Here is a 16,268-nt window from a genome sequence, read left to right on the forward strand (position 1 = left end):
TAAACTTCTTAAGTTCAATTCGAATTCTCAAACACTGGAACAGGAGGATTTTCGAATTAAAATTTCTCTAGTTCCTTCCTTTAGTCAGTTCCACGGCATCCCGCGAATAGTTCTCGCCAACTAGTTCGGATAAAATTAGGTGCGATCCGATTGACATCGTTTGTCGGGTGTGTTTAATTAGGACATGCTTTCGTAAATCAGATGGCGTATTTAAACTTAATTGTTATTTGAATAGTTTAGTTATTAAGAGTCCGCATCAAGTTCGGTTCTCCATACAAACGTAGTTATACCCCATTTCATTTACCATGGCGGGATTCCACTTGAAACTGCACCGGTAATGTTGACCTATTGTAAACAATTGCTTTACGGACTCTGCTCTTCAAAGTCAGCGTGTGGTGGTATCCTTCATTCTCGATAGATCCAGTCTATAGATCCAAAATGGATCTAGTGAGAAATGTTTAGATCCAAATTTTTATATTACCTGCAGTGATGTAGTGACGGGTTAAGCGACAGTTTAAACAATTACTAAAGTTGGTTTATTCATTTTTGTGTATAACGGTAAAAGCTTTAAAACTGAATTATTTATTACTAAAAGTCCAACAACAACTCAGTAAGTGCTCAATCATGTTCACTAATGTATACCTACTATTCTGTAACTACCTTAACTATTTACTAAGATCACGATTTGACCTTGTGGATTACTGTAATTGGCTTTATACACATAAAATTTAAAATTACACATGTAATTATTATAAGCTGTTGTAATCCTGAATAAAAAAATTAATAAACAAAAAGCCAAATAATAATACAAAAAGATCAAGACTGGACAGTTACATGTAAGACATGACGCCGCAAAAAAGTTTGCCGGGTATCTTTTATTGTTACTACTCATATAGTTTATGCCTAATGACCGTCTCAAGTGGAATCCCGCCATGGTTAATGAGATAGGTTATATGCTCTCATTTTGAAACGACTAGCTAGATTGCTCTGATACTTTGTATTTACAACAACAATAAGGTAAAGTATCTATGCATGTTATTAGTTTATGTAGCTTCAGATACTATAGTAAAAAAAATACAACGAATTTAATTATTTCATAAAAAAATTGTTTGCTCAATTTCATTTTTTCATAAGCTGGAGCTAAAGCTAATTACAGGCATTGTATGTGCAATGTTTCATTACAATTCAACTAGTAGTTTTAAAATTAGAAAGAAACTCCGTTTGTATGGGAAGGTGAAATTCGGCTGGGCTTGCTGCGGACACTTAAGTTTACTAAGTATATTATATACTGCTACATGCAGTAGCAAAGACCATGGACAAGGGCATAGTTTCATAAGGTGACTTTATTTTATGGATATTTCACGATCACACCTGATGGTAGGCGATGATGCAGTCTACGATGGAGTGGTTTTTGTCTTCTTAAAGGGCCCACTCGGTATACACACGCGCTAGAGTAAAACGTGCGTGATATTTGATATATTTCCGATCTTATTTCAATGTAGTTTGAAGCGCATTACACACCCTCGCATGAAGAGTCCGAAATCTATATAAAACATGTTTCAAAACCAAAACGTAAGAAAATCTTAATTTACATAGAAACCGTGCAAATACTAAGCTAAATTAATAACTACATAGCTTAAATCTAAAATAGGCCCTTGAGTCATTGTACCAAGGATGCTCGCGGGATTTCCTCGTTGTACAGCAATGCTGATACGTTGTGCGAGGAAGCCGCCAGCTCTTCCGTCACCAGTTACGTAAAACTGACGATTCGCGATTTCTGCAAAACTGAAACTAAATATAGGAATTGTCCACCTGAAAAAAAACTACACATATTTACATTAATGAATAGTAAGATAATGAGAGATAATTAAAAGTTTTTACAGCACGTCTCCGAAACTTTAGAAAGCTGTCAATTTGCAGTAACTTAATATCCAGTTTAGAACTGTTACAATTCAACGTAAATTTTAAAACAAACTGAAAGTTTGAAACAGCCTTAAGCAGGTAGACGTTAAGACAAATAGTACTTCAATTGTGCACTCGCAGACTTGGGAGAAGTTGTCTTAAGTCCTGTTTATTGAAGAGTGGAATTTGCTTGTTCTTAATGAAACAGCTAATGGTATAATTTCAATGTTTGTTTTTCTGTGTAGCGGAGTGCAACGGCATCTTAAATGGTAATCTAATAGGCTCTAAACTTTGATTGAATCGTAATGTTCTTAGCCAAATAATTATTTCGTTACTTAAATATTATTTACTCTGTTTCTTAATTAGTTCAAAAGATGAAAACAATACCAAACGAATTCAATTAAATTTTGGTACGAGTACCTGGTAAGTTTCACGAGTTTTCTCGCCCTCGTTTCGAAGAAAATAAGGCCGAAGGTTTTTTACTCAACTAGGAAAATTTAACAATCTGTTTGTGTGTCTTCATGGTTGGTCTGGCCATAGGCTACGTCTTTTTCTTCGGATAGAAGGTCGTTTTGATGGTTATGGAGCTAGGGGGACTGAAATGGAAATAACACTTGGGCCGACCAAGGGGGATAATTACGAGTAAAGGATGACTCACGCTATGACCAAGGCGTCAGATACACCATTTTCTATGACGACTGATCGGTGATCACGTGGTACTTTCCGAAGAAAACGAAGCGCCGGAAGCTCTGGCCCGACCCAGGCCCGGTCTAGCGTGAGTTATCCTTGAATGTGTATGAAGATGACAAATGCAACAACTTTCGTTTGGCGTTTTCAATAAACGATGATCAGCTGGATTTGGCTATAGGCTTCCCTGGCCAAGATGATAATCGTTGATAGAAAACACCAATTGAAACTTAAATAACGTATGGAAATAGTGACGTGAATTTTTGCAGCACCTGTCTCCATATACCAAAAAGTGTCCGGCAAAAAACCATAAATAGGTGGCGCTACAATCCCTAGAATACTTGAGAAAAATATCTAATCATTGACAACGCACTTCACTCTGTCAATAACGCCTAGGTTCTTAGCTACTCTGGAAAGATTTGTAACTATTATTTATAGCTCACAGCTGGACACTTTTGCCACAATTCTGCCTAAGGAGTTTCTGTTCCATGCCTCTACAATCCGTATCTGTCACATCACTAAATATTTCGAGAAATACTTAAGCTATTGGAATAGCCATGAACAATGCAAACGCAATACGGTACATCGAAAGTATTATTTTTTATTTTTATTAACAATGGAAAATTACCAAATATTAAAAGCGGGCAAAATTTCAAAGTCCAGATACTAGGTCAAATAGGGTATCATTCGACTTAGTCGATGTATGATTGCAAAGAGGCTAGCGCGTCTATAGCGAGAATTCTGTTCGGAGACTATTCTATGACTAACTAAAAGTATGTATTTGATCGGGAATTGCTGCTGCGTGTTTTCGTGAAAATGAAGTATCGTAGGAATTAGGCCATTAACGTCATCAGTGCATGATGCACTAAAGTAATGTGATTGCTTTGAACCAACATCAGGTGTGTGTTCCAAATGCTAGCGCGAATGGGATGATTTCGAAGCATAAAGGTGCATCATTTACAGTAAGTAAAATCATCATCATCATGTCATGTCAACCGAAAAACATCTACAAGACATAGGTCGTGCTCTGCTCTCACTTCTTTGCATCGCAACCATAATTATTTGTTTTTAGTTATTAGATATATTTTATAATAATATGTATGCTAATGTACAAGGCATTTATCTATGGGCCAATAGTTGCCTGAAAATAAAGATTTTCTTTCGTTCATTTGATTTTCCAAATCAACATTGAGCTTTAACGTCCATGGCAGACGATTCGCCGAAATGTCCTTGAATAAAACTAAAGACACTCCTAAGGTAGCTGTATACAAGCCAATACGGGAAAGCTGTGGTGACGCAATCAATATTCTACATATCAAACGTCTGCTTAAACTGACTTATAAACGCTTAAAAGAATTCTCAAAAATAACCAGCCGGGTTGAGCACGCGACGCTCGCCGTTTGGATTTAGATTACACCAGCATTACTGCAGCAGTATTGCAGCGCGATATTACCGCCGACTGCACTGCTGCCGCTAATGTTAAAAATCCAGGCAGCAACATCGATTTTGATATATGCGGCAGTAATGTGATACTCAGACCTTGGAACTTCGCTGGTTCATGCATTTACTTGAATTCGCGCGAATAGTCAGAATACAGCTAGCTCTCAGTAAAGCCTGCACAAGTATGCACTTAGTTTCTGAAAGGGGTTGTAATTCACTAGCTTTCTCTCGTGAGAATACCTTTCACATGAGGTTAGTCCAATGGAAATTTAACTTTTATGGATATTGCACCTTGAGCGACGCACACAAGACGTAAACACATGAAACTGTCAGCGCTATTTTAACAGAGAGCTGCGGAGATTCGGAATTTTACCTGTGTAGTTATTCTTCCCTCCCCCCGAAAAAATAATTTTCAAATAGCGACGATATATTATGTATATAAAGACGAAGCTCTCAATAGTCTCAATACATTTTTGACTTCGAAAATGCGGCATTACAATACATTGTACAATTTGTATTTGACGTCAAAATGCGCGTAGTACGAGGAGTCACTCGCGGCACTATTCTAGTGGGGTAATTTTTAAGCTCGAATAGTCAGACTTCCAAATCTATTCAAGTTCGTTGTTTTCAAAATTTTATGTCAATTTCCACGACTTCTTTATATCTACATTTAATCATAATCCAAATTAGTTAAAGATATTCAAAATTTAACTCTTTTAAAACCTCGGTCGCGTTTTCGCTGGTTTCAGACGTCTGGAAGATGACGGCCTTGAGAGGCAGTTATGAGATTTAATTATGATCATCTTAAAATAACCGATACTAGGTAGATTATTCACGTTGAATACTACTTAAAAGCAGACGAATTACTTGACTCAAAACCTTACGTAAGCTTATTCTCTTTAAGTAATCTACTCAAGAGCGGTTAAATTAAAATAAAGCCGCATAAAATGATTGTTAATTAAGAACATACATCAAATCCCGACGCGCAATCTACTGAGAGTCTATAGAGGTATTTATACTTTACCGAGGATGGCACGTTTTACCGTCACGATAAAATAGCTTATGTCCTTTTAAGTTACCTTTCCGTTACCTGCCACGGCAAACTCTTCTTCCTTGCGTTGTCCCGGCATTTTGCCACGGCTCATGGGAGCTTTGAATCCGCTTGGCAACAAATCCCAAGAATTGGCATAGGCATTCGTTTTTACGAAAGCGACTGTCACCTGACCTTCCAACAGGGTAAACTAGGTCTTATTGTGATTAGTCCAGTTTCCTCACGATATTTTCCTATACGGAAAAGCGACTGGTAAATAAATATCAAATGATATTTCGTACATGTTCCGCAAAACTCTTTGGGACGACCCGGGGTTTGCGCCCGCGACCTCCTTGCGACCGCGGCTTTCAAAAATAGAAAAGTAAATGGTATCATTCGATTCCTTACATTTTATTGAAAAATAAATTGTATGATAACTATAAACATAAACGCAATATTTCAGAGTCAAAATGGCAATTACCTTGATCTTCCATACATTTAGGACAGACTTATATGATGTGACGTCAATTGTCGAGTGCGAGCTTCAGACTTTAACTCTCATTTCTGACCTTTGTGTTGCTTAAATGCCATGAGTCCTATATAGACATTTGATCCTCAGGAAAATCAAGATCATTTGACATTATTTACAAAAAACAGTCAAGTAGCCAATTTTGTTTTCAACAAAATCGGTGATTCGAATTCGGTATCATTATTTTAAAGTGACGTCACACAGTTTGTGTCTTCCCCCTCCCCCATGTGACAACAGGTCACATTTTATTAACCTCCTCCTACACTCTAAACGTGTGACATAATTAATGGATGACCCCCGACGGTAAAACTTGTCGTTGCCGTGGAGATCTAGGATAAATACTTGTAATAAGTGTGCAGAAGTGCGTTCTCAGTTAATGAAAAGTTATGTTTTTAAGCAAATCTTTTTACTATTTAAAAGAGATTTGACTAAAATTTGCTAATAAAAGTGATTCTAATTTTGAATGACATTGAGTTTTGAAAAAAAAAAGTTTAACGGCTTCTAGGGAGATGAAATGGCACGCTTTATAAAGGCTCGGCAACGCGCATGTAACACCCCTGGAGTTGCAGGCACCAATAGGCTACCGGTGACCGCTTACCAACAGGCGGTATGCTTGTTTGTCACCGACGTATAGAATAAAAAAGTTTAAAAAAAATACATTCGATTGATTAAATCAGTTCGATTTATAATATTATTACGGGTAAATGTAATCAACTGATGAAATCGATAGCGTAAGCTGGATATAACCCACTTGGAAAAGAAAGGATAATGCGATTACTATCCGGGATTTAGTAATAATGGGAGTAGCCGAGCGACCGATTCTAATTTAACAATTGGTTATGCTTCGGATCTGGTTTTGATACCACATTGACTATCGTTATTGTGATTGGCGCTTATCTCACGCACAACTTTCACTTCATTTCGCATGCACCACTCAGCGTGAGCGATCTTTAAAGCCGTATCAAAAGAATATCAAAACCTTTACAAATTGTTGATTGTGAATATAACCCTGGGTAGGTATATAAAACGAAATGACCTCCGGTCGCTGTTTAGGGGAGAACAGTAAAGTTGTTGTTTTTATTTTTTACGCTAGTGGGTAAGGTACTAAATAAAAGCCTAAGTAGATGCTAAAGTTGGGCGTGCAGCGTGGCGGGGCGTGCAGCGTGGCGGGGCGTGCGACGTGCTTGTTAAGCAAATGCAAATGTATATAAATGTATGTATTTCGACGACCGGTTTGGCCTCGTGGGTAGTGACCCTGCCTACGAAGCTGATGGTCCCGGGTTCAAATCCTGGTAAGGGCATTTATTCGTGTGATGAGCATGGATATTTGTTCCTGAGTCATGGGTGTTTTCTATGTATTTAAGTATTTATAAATATTTATATATTATATATATCGTTGTCTAAGTACCCTCAACACAAGCATTATTGAGCTTACTGTGGGACTTAGTCAATTTGTGTAATAATGTCCTATAATATTTATTTATTTATGTATGACTGGCCTTAATGCTCTCGGCTCAAATCACTTGTGAGCCCGACGCCACGCTGCACGCCTCGCCGAACGCTCCGCTTCGAGCGTCCGCTCAGGCCCTACACTAAGGCTTAGTAAATTTGACATCTTGTTTGTTACCTTCATAGCTTGCGAAAGTAAGGCTACGTTTACACCAGAGATGTAGGATGCGCAGCAAGGGATGTGTTTGTTAAGAGCCAATAGAATCACTTAGTTAATTTACCTATTCTCGTTCAGCGTGTGGTGATTCTATTGGTTTTCAACAAACACATCCCTCGCTACGCGTACACATCTCTGGTGTGGTCGCATAAAAGGCAGTGTCGACCACTGGCACATTTACCTAGTTGAATGACGGGAAGACAGTTTGATAAGGTTCAACCGTCTACACGCTTAAATTTAAATTCAGATTAATTAAGAAATTAAATTTCTGTTAGGTGTTATTATGATACGATTAGGCACATGTATAAGTAGAATCAATAGTAGGACTAGATAACGCACTTAAAACAACTACTTACCACAAACAATTACGAGTATGTATCAATTCGTTTTTTTTAACGGGTATCATAAGGATTTATGTGTGAAGCGCTGGTGGCCTAGCGGTAAGAGCGTGTGACTTACAATCCAGAGATCGCGGGTTCAAACTTCAGCTCGTACCAATGAGTTTTTCGTGTTTATTTCGGAACTTTATTTATGTATGAAATATGATTCGATATTTACCAGTCGCTTTTCGGTGAAGGAAAACATCGTGAGGACACCGGACTAATCCCAATAAGGCTTAGTTTAACCTCTGGGTTGGAAGGTCAGATGGCAGTCGCTTTCGTAAAAATTAGCTGTCAAGTGGACCCCAGGCTCCCATGAGCCGTGGAAAAATGCCGGGACAACGTGTGGAAGATGATGAACCATAGAAGGAGGAGGATATATGTGTATCTATCTGTTAAACAATTAGAGTATGACACTTTTGGCGCATTGGTCTATCCGCTGCTATTGATGTTAACTGTAGGGGATCGCGGGGAGGAACGTACACTTATTGTTGGCGTGCTACAGTTTCTTTTGGAAGCAAAAGGAATCTGATCTCCGCTCTAGTCTACGAGTGATAAGCACAAAGGGGGATAATGTACGCAGTGGCGCGTAAGATGTCAGGGTTGGCCGTGTTGGAGAACGATTGAATCGTGCCATCTATCGCTTTGAAGAGCCGTTTTATATTTGACAAATATAGCAAGCTAGGGTGTTTACGTTACTTCCGAGTGGCGTTCTACGCAGTTCCGCAATGGTGTCATAGAGTGCGCTGTTAAAACAATTGAAATCGAGAACAATTGAAGTTATGCTGTCTATCATTCTTCAGACGAGAACGGGAAAATATGACGTCGGTGGCGATTCCTGGGTCAAACCCACTGGCTTGCTTAAGATAAGAAATGTAACGTGTGCTATAATTATTTCATTGAAGGCCCTCGTCATTCACTATTGAAGGATAAGGGTTCTGATGTGCTGTCTCTAGTATGATACGCCCACGATTCCCAACGCCTTGTAAAAAAAAACCAACAGCTGCATGAAAATGCAACTTGGCCAAGTTAAATATAACGATTTTTCCAAAAAGTACAAAAGTCGTACCCCTTTTTTTGATAACAATACGGTTGCCAAAATTTTAATAAGCAAACTTGTGAATTTTCTCTAGGGACTTCGGCCATTCAAATTCTGACTTTTTAGACTCTCGCTTAGTAGAAATAAAATCAAGAACATAGGTCTAAATCTCACTTTAAAAATTAGTAATAATTTGTAAGTACTCTGCCGTCGGGGCCAGGACCGTGTGCAGCACGAAGCGTAACACAATACAAAAATTGCTTCGAAACATGCGCAATTTCTTTTTGAGGGAACTCAGCGATTACCTTTTCTTTTTTAAAATTTTCAGCAAATTAAAATTCAAAAACATCATATCCGCAGTCCTGGTCACGCACATCCATTCCGCTTACCTACGGGGCCTTATAAAGTTATTAATTGAAATAATAACCGTACCGATCCGCATTTGTTTGTGACCCGGAGCTCCATAGCGATGGTCCTACTTCGACAAAAGTTTAACGATTAAGCAGGGACTCGCGTTAAAAACTTTTAGCACAACCGCTAATCTCTAGAGAAATAAAATTATATTTATCGTAAACCAGTCAGCTTGAGCCAGTCAGATTTGTTATGTGTTTGAAATGGTGTTGACACGACCGTGAAGATTGCTCACGCCCAATGGGTAATGTGAAATGAAGTAGAAAGTAGAGTAGATAGTGTTTATTGGTGGCAAAATGAAAGAATAAAACAATAAATACCAAAACATAACATATAGGCCAAGAAATGGTCCTGACTCAGCATGCTGCTGGTCTGCCGTCGGGGCCAGGACCGTGTGCAGCACGAAGCGTAACACAATATTTTAAATAAATATGAATGTCGTGCGTGACATGTGCGCCAACCACCACGACGATCGTTAAGGTTGTATCGTATCAAAATCAGTTTTTAACAAATAGATCTGAATCGAGCTCCTGGACTCGAAGAAACTTCTGCACGTTTTTATACGATAGTGGTGACTGCAACCCTGCAGATGTCTACAAAAGTCACGGAAACTGTTGAAAATATTCTCGGAAATTTCAAAAAATATTTATTTTATTTTAGTACTTGGAAAACCACTGTTGGTTGCGCTATATATCAAGAAATTACAATAGAATTACAAAGCCAATTATGTATAGGTAGGCCACTAAATATCTGAAGAAATACCTACAGTACGTAATTGAACGTAAATCAATTACTCAAACCCGATAATGTTAGCAACTTTTACTATGGGACCAACTCTGAAACGGCAAAAAAAAAAAATTCAAATACAGATTTTTTTTTGTGATATTAGGGTTGGTTCCATAGTAAAAATTTCTCAGTATGACTTAAAAATTTACGGGTTGGAGTAATTGCTTTACGTTCAGTTACATACTGTATATTATATGAATTTTCGTGCCGTTATGCAAACAATTTTTGATAACGGATAATTTTCCTCTAAAAATCTTTGTTAAATTGGGCAATGAAAACTTTGAACGCCACACCTATCGTGCGGCGTGACATCATGAACCTTGTCCAAATGCACGAAGGTTGATATTGGGTTGTAGCCACGTGCAGTTGTCAGTCAGTTGACGTCTTCGTCGGTCATAGGGTTAACATTGACTGGCGAAAGTGTAAGTATCTTACAACTTATAAGTCGCATAACCCAGTTAATGTAAGTCCAATGAAGACTGTTAAGTGTTTAATTGCGTCTGACGCTAGAGCGCGAACTTCGGAGACTTAGTAAGTTGCATCTCATTATTGGAGCTTTCTTCTACAGTTAGTGTTACTTTCTTGAGGGGTTTGCAATGTTTATACACCTTGGGCACATATAACCCGACATTTATTGTATGAAATGTCATAAAAGGCCTTTTGAAATAGGTCTCGTTTTAAGGATAATGACAATTCTTGTGAAAATCTGCAATTCTCGGCGAACGTCATTTATTACCCGGTCATATATTAACAAGGAAATTAACGATTTAGTGGCGCTGCAGCAACAGCCCAACTGGGCCAAAAATGATGCCAGAGATATTTGCTCTCTTTTAGGCATATCAGCAAAAAGTGCTTGTCGCTAATCATCAGCACATCACAGACCACCTCATCTGTCAGACGGATGACATAAGATAATCGAGATCACCACTGTGCTCCCGTTTAAATTTAGTATGGGAGTGCAAATGCTTATTCCAGTTGCGCACAAAAATTAATCTTTAAAGGTGTTCGTTGGATATTATAGTACTTATAAAATAGTGTAAAATACAATTCGGTGGAGTTGCTCGAATCGTAACATTTTACAAGTAAAATTGCACCTATGACCTGTACAGCTTCCACCAGTTTGGCACTGATATAAACTCTAGTATGAACGTAACAGCTTACTTTCTATACATTTCACTCGTATGGGCATATTAGTGGGAGCGAGATGTATATAAAGTAAACTATGTAGACGTTAGTGTATATGTCAGTTTTTACACTGTCAGTAACTCAAGATATGGGTACATGCTCTTTGTAAACGTTTCACAATAACGTGTCTGTGTAGTCTGTGACTAACAGAAACGTCCTTCTGAACCATGCTCACACTAAGGATAAAGACCGTGAGAAACATGCATAGCCTTCAAAGGCTGAAAGAATTCCTTACAAGGTCCCATATTCTCAACGCACGCAGATTAAGGTTTTAGGTAAGCATGCTCCATCCTAGACTGCATCGGCTTTGGAGCATTTAACGACTGGAGACGCCTTGGCTGTATTATTTTCTGTACAAAACAGTCTACCGATTTTTTCGGGGAAGAGGCACGTTATTTGTACCTATGGCTATTTGTAAATTAAACAAGAAATTACCGTCGCCTGCCTGGACACCTGCAACACCAGAGGTGTTGTTAGTGGGTTGGGAGTACTGTCGCTGTCAGTAAAGCCTGACAATATGGAGGGTAGAGGTAAGGAGAATATTCTTTGTAGGAAAAAGTGTCTGTCAAAAAACCTAAATAGGTGGAGCCACAATACCTAGAATATTTATTGCATAAAACGTTTCAAATCCTGACAGGGCACTTCACTCCGTCAATAGAGACTGTTCATAGCTACTCTAGCGCTACTCTGGAGAGATTTGAACTGTTATTTATAGCTGACAGCTGGAGACGTTTGCAACTGTTCTCCCATAAGAGTTTCCTCCTTACCCTCCATACTTAACAAGATTCTCTTTGGCCCTGATATAGTGACGATACAAGCAGCTTACATGTAAATATAAGTTCATGTCAGCCACGATGACGCGCAGATTTGTCAAATCTAACCTTTATTACCATGACAATTCGAGTCAAGTCATGCGTCGTCGTTAATGACACGATCTAATAGCAATAAGTACGTACTAAGTAAGCAAATAGCATGTCAGTATCGGTCATGTCGCTTATTCAAATGCTACGCAATCCATCGGCCTTGTATTCAAATCAAATCAAAAACCATTTATTTCGAACAAGATCCATATCGTGTTAGTAACATACTAATACTTAAATCTAGGGTTAGTATGACATGATATTGTATGACATGATATTAATACAAATTGTTACATAAAGGGGCATGTAGCTGCACCCAGTGCTTTAGCCACGGTGAGTCCCATATGTCGGCCAACGTGCATAGGATGGTATTCGAGCTGGCGCGCCACCGTCTCAACATCGAGCTACATCGCTTCCTCATGATCGCGTGGAAGCCGTCGATCCGTCCCTCATATCATTATTGACGTAAATTTTATATTGTATTCAAAATATTTTTTCTTGCATTTTTGACAACATTTTTTTGGCAATTTTGTGATACAATCGTTTATAATTGGGAAATATTTTCTTCTTGTTTACATCCGTAATATTCGATGAATTTAATATCTGTTGCCAGAGTCTCCTTGCCAGTAAAATAAATTAGTACCACTTAAAATCCGCAACATGGCGAAGGCCAAATAAAATCAGGGTATGGCTATACAAACTCCGGAGGGAGCAGTACTTGCTTATACTGGTTAACCTACGCTCGGTAAGTATATAGTGATATAAACTAAAGGAATGCAAGCCCGCTATAAATCATCACGTTCTCATTTCAACTCATATTAGTTCCACCACAATAACGCTTACAAAACCTGGCGCCGTTTAAAACCTCCCGAATATGTATTCGCGAATGTTCGCGCGGAGCGACGCTTTATCAAAAATAATTTGAGCATGTGCGAGTCGCGCTTGCAACGAGGGTTCCACTTTAGTACAATAGTAGGGTATTTAAGAAATTTAGGTTGAGAATATTAATTTTTGTGTCCCATACAAAAATCATAAATAAATCGCAGTGTCAGTACCATCATAATTAAGATTTTTTTTTTAAATCGACACCATGTTAACACGTGACAATGATATACATACACTTTGACTTTTTTGTTATTTGTTGTTATTGTGATGTATATGTAGGTATATGTTTTACCGTTTTAAAAACTTACCTACCTATAGCCAGAGTTTAACTTTTTATCTAAGGGGGTCCGTTAGCTGGCGCGGTTGCACGGAGCGGGTGAGCGGGTTACGAAAAATAGTATGAGCAACGCTAACGGGCGCGGATGTGTGTGGCACCCGCGTGCGTGCGGCCGCTCCGTGCACAATACAAGCGTGTCTGATAGGGATCTTAGGAACACATCAATATGTACGAATATGTCTACATAAAAAATCTACATAAATCCAATGCGTTTAGTTGCCGTCGTAATTTTTAAAGAGCTATTTTTACTAAATCTTGAACTGTTCATAGCACGCAAGTGTGGAATTGAGACTGACTTATTTTCAGTCCCTTATTCAGAGAACTTCATTTAAAAATATAAAACAATTCAAGGACCGTCTATTTTTAACGTCTAATTTTACCTACCTAAATCGATTCAGATATTTAGCCATGAAAAGGTAACAAAGAGACATACAGAATTGATTCCACGTTTATAATACCTATTATTACAGTTGTAATGTGATTTATAGACATAAAGCTGATTATTTTTTCCGGTATTGGTACTATTTGGCTTGGCACCGACTTCAAACATATCAGTTGGTAACGCTATATGCTTAAAAAGGATAATATTTTATTTTTCCTTTTTGAAGTCGGTTTACTTTTTTTTATACAAAAAAAAAATATATTTTACTATCTTTAGTTTTAAGGCATTGTTAAGAGCTTATGCGTGACGCGTGACGAATAAATATAATCACAATCATGTTTTACACTGAATTCGTTAACACGTAATATGTTAAATTCGTATTAGTTTAATAAGTAATCATGATTTTCCTCGAGTCCGTCTGGCAAATCATTCTTGCCACTACTCTAAATCTATCCTCCGCCCCGCCACTGACCCAATCTCTTAACTCTCCGATCACTCAACCTCACAGCACATTATCCCTGATAACTGAAACCCTTGACCCTGAACTACCAATCCTTCAACCAACTTTCCCCGACCCGTCAACCGCAGAACATTTAACTCCTAATCCTAACCCCCAATTCCTCAATTCCATCCCCCAACCCCTTTAGGAGTTAATTTCTCAACTTCCAACCTCTCAACTCACCTCCCCCTTAACCCCCTAACCTCTCATCCAACCCCTCGACCCCCAACCTCAGACCCCCCTCTACCTTCACCACCACCGTCTACCTCATAACCCTCTCACACCTACCCCTCATCTCTTATTTCCAACACTACATCAAAAATCATAATACACCCAATTATAAGAGTGTAGTTCCACATATCGCCCGTGCTCTTCATAATCAGTAAGTAGCCTTACCACTAGATTGACACTGACATATTCTCTAGCGTAAGTAACATTCAATACATCTCGCTCGTACTGGTAAATTATTAGTGCGAGCGCGACATATAGAAAGTAAGTTACGAACACGTCAGCTAATATATAGAGTCAAACTCGTGGTAAGGCTACAGTTGCACTACATCAAATTGGTAGTTTTCGAGAGGAAATGCTTGAGTTGCTTAAGGATCCCGTCGAATCACCATACATGTGCCTTTAAAGATTGAGGAGTTCTCTCAAGTCCACGTGGATTCCACCATCAGATGAGATTCAGAACCAAAAATATTATGACACCACCTCACAGGTTACTCCTTAAAAAAAAAGAATTACTCGAATCGGACCACGGGTGGCGGAGTAATCGGTATAAACATACTACATTAAAAAAAATCATCATCGTCATCATCAAAAAGTCATCATCATCAGATCCACTTCATCAAATTGATGGTTTTGTGAGAGAAAATGCTCGATTTGCTTAAGAAAACACCCAAATCACTATACACATGCCTTTCAAAAATGAGGAGTTCCCTCAATTCCTCATGGATCCCATCATCAGATCAGAACCAAATTAAAATGGGACTAATTTGGAAGTAACTCCTTTCAAACAAAAAATAATTACTCAAATCGGCCCACGGGTGTCGGAGTAATTATTGAACATACATAAAGAAAGGCCACAACCGAATACAGAATCTCCTCCTTCAATGAAATTGAAGTCGGTTAAAAATCATGGAGAATGGAAATAATAAGATTCCGTTAGGCACTCCCGGGTACGGAACCCCGATAACGCGATAAAATTCAATAAAAGACCCGGCATAAAGCACGACGTAATGAAAAATATTAAATTCCGGAGACAAAAAATATACACAATGCGCGAACGTGAGTAAATAATTTAATTTAAGGCAACTGAAGACTCGCAGAGGTTCGTGCGATATGTGTATTTATTACATTTTTTTCTTACAAAGATCTTGAGTTATGGAATTATGTTTCGAATGAGCTCGAGAATGGACTTTCTTTGTTTTATATGCTAGTTACTATTAGTTATTATTGTAGTAATTATCTGAAATAAATAGTCTAATGTGAAAAATAAAAATAGCGTTGCGAAAGTATCTTGTCATTGTCTAACTGTATTAATTAGACATGGACGGGTAGGGTAGCTAACTCGCGAGCGAGATACTATCGCGGCATTCGTTCCTGTGCTAAGTCTATTGTAAAGTAAGCAACACTATTTGGCTAAGCACCTTTATATACCTTACTTTTCTCACTTTTCTTCGCAGCAGCATGTATAGGAGCTTCTCGCCTCAAATACATGGCGAGTCTTAGGTGACTTTCCCGAACAACCAAAGGCATCTAATTCACAGTTTTTCAAAAAAATATAATTTAATATAATCTATAAAACAACGTCAACGTCAACGTCGTAATGAAATTACATATTCACAAAAATATTTTTTTTATGCCAAACCCATTTCTATCATCTGACTATTCTGATCAACCAAGTTACCAAAACTTTAACTAGACTTATCTTCCCTAGTTACAAAATATATGTAACTTAGATTATCCCCAACGTCTTGGTTACCCCAAAAAACCTCGCCACATTTCTTACCACCCCAAACGTCCATAATTTATATCACTTGTCGCTTTATCGCGGGCATGATAGCGCAGAAAGATTAGCCGCACATATCTGCACATATGAAACGGGTTATTGTATATTTTGTCCGTTCTTATTGTATATTTTTTGCGGCGACATCTGGTCGGCGGTCGTCGCATTTTAAACAATTACGGGACTGAACGGATTCGGCGGTGCTGGATGGTTCATTGTTTTGATGGGAATCTATTTTACAA

Source organism: Cydia pomonella, chromosome 7 (assembly GCF_033807575.1).
Source record: "Cydia pomonella isolate Wapato2018A chromosome 7, ilCydPomo1, whole genome shotgun sequence".
Lineage (NCBI taxonomy): Eukaryota > Metazoa > Arthropoda > Insecta > Lepidoptera > Tortricidae > Cydia > Cydia pomonella.